The sequence below is a fragment of the Cynoglossus semilaevis genome, chromosome 8 (genome assembly GCF_000523025.1).
Source record: "Cynoglossus semilaevis isolate Cse_v1.0 chromosome 8, Cse_v1.0, whole genome shotgun sequence".
In the NCBI taxonomy this organism is placed as follows: domain Eukaryota; kingdom Metazoa; phylum Chordata; class Actinopteri; order Pleuronectiformes; family Cynoglossidae; genus Cynoglossus; species Cynoglossus semilaevis.
Window position 1 is genome coordinate 28,311,828 of NC_024314.1, and position 1,963 is coordinate 28,313,790.

At 43.1% G+C, this 1,963-nt stretch overlaps 1 long non-coding RNA gene across 1 annotated transcript in view; it reads right to left on the reverse strand.

Annotated features, from left to right (window-relative positions):
- Positions 1–835, reverse strand: part of LOC112487330 (uncharacterized) — a 7,772-nt gene extending 6,937 nt beyond the window's left edge. The window contains exons 1-2 of the long non-coding RNA XR_003050341.1: positions 649–835; positions 247–319 (exon numbers count right to left, since the gene is read on the reverse strand). This is a non-coding gene — a long non-coding RNA (uncharacterized LOC112487330). The remainder of the gene's footprint in view (positions 1–246; positions 320–648) is intronic.
- Positions 836–1,963: the final 1,128 nt, after the last annotated feature.

Here is a 1,963-nt window from a genome sequence, read left to right on the forward strand (position 1 = left end):
CCCGGGGGAGTCGGGGGGGAGAGGAGGGGGGAGAGTGAATAAAAACAAGTGGGAAAATGGGCAAAAACAACAAAAAAACAAAAAAACAAACTCCAAAGTTGTTTGATCAGGTTCTACAGTTTCCTCACAGGATTAGAGTTAACTGTTCACTCTGAACAGACCACAGGTGTGAATGTTGGTGTGAATGTTGGTGTGAATGTTGGTGTGAATGTTGGTGTGAATGTTGGTGCCCGGTCATAGACTTACAGACCGTCTGGGGTGCAGCCCACGTTGTGTTGACCTCTGAGGACCAGCTCCAGCTCCTGCTCCTGCTGTGGCCCTGAAGACCAAGAAATGAATGAATGAATGAATGTGAGCTGCAGCAGGAAATGATGTTTACAGGCAGAAAATCACAAATTATATAAAATTTATTTATTTATTTATTTATTTTTAAATTTCATTTTTATGTCAGGCAATTTATTTCATGCACCCTGGAAACATGCGGTTTTATTTATTTATTTTTTCGTATCATTATAGGTATGGTGATGTTCTTATAAAAGACTTTTTAAAGTGTAACAAACACAGAGTCGTCTGTAGCCGAGGTTTGATTCCAGCAGACAAAAACACTGCACTGAGATTAGAAATGACTGATGGAGAGTTCGGCCTCACCTTCAACAGTCTCTTCAGGATTTCGCCCATGCAGGGACACAACAGTTCCAGGGACACAACAGTTCCTGGGACACAACAGTTCCGGGGACACAACAGTTCCAGGGACACAACAGTTCCAGGGACACAACAGTTCCTGGGACACAACAGTTCCAGGGACACGTGGGTGAGGAGAGATTAGACGGTGCCTCGGTGTCTGATCTGCCTGTCTGTCTGTCTGTCTGTCTCTGTCCTTCAACATGTAATTACTCCCATCTATTGAAGTCTCGTTTCTCATTGACCTCTTTCCAATTTTACCTCTTCTCTGTTTGTCTTTTCCCTCTCTCTTTCTGTCTCTCATCCCCACTCTGTTTCTACCCCCCCCCCCCCCCCCCTGTCTCTGTATTCACCTCAGGTCTCCTCCGAGTGTTTAACATCTACACAGACCTTCTGCGGGGGGCAAGTGTTCGATGCCCCCGTGGAAAGGTGTTGATCTGAAACACTGGGAGGCAACAAGGACACTTTGGAGATAAGGAACCTCGGAGAGAGAGAGAGAGAGAGAGAGAGAGAGAGACTGTGTTCGAAACACGACAACACGCACAGGTTCAGTGCTGACGTCACAACCCTTTCAGTATTCCCGAGTCTGAAGTGTCAGTGTGGGGCGGGGTCTCAAACTCAGATGATAATATTAGGCCAATAATAATAATAATAATAAAAACCCGGATAATTCAATGATTTTTTTTTTATCTGTGTTAAAAATTATTGTCTATTTTGAAATTCAATGGTCAAAAATCGAAACATCGAGGTTCACGGTTCACGGCTAACTGTACGTTAGCTAAAATCATACAACAAGATCGCATCCATCATTAATTCATGGAAAAGTTGAGATAATAATGCGGCTCTTTTAACATTGTCCACAAGAGGGTGCTGTTGCTCTGCTCTAAGTGTAGCCAGGCCCGGTTATAAATCTCTGACATCATCATTTATAGTTTGTGATTTAAAAAAAGAGACTTTCTCGGATTACAGAAGTCGTATTTTGTTTTATGTTTATAAAAAGACCCTCAATGTTGATGGTTTGTAACTGTAACTGTAACTTATTTGTTAGGATCAGTATCCAGTGTTAGTCGTCACTTAGAAGACTTAGAAGTCCTAAAGTCCTAAGTACGCAGTACGAAGTATCGAAGTCCTAAGGCTGCGCTTTTTTGCGCAGGCAGGTTTGGAGTTGGAGGGGGATCATTAATGAGCCCCCCCCCATCTCCTTAATGAGCCACTAACTTACACCTCCCAAACATATGTTAATGCTGCATGCATTCCACTCACTCACCTCCCAAACATATGT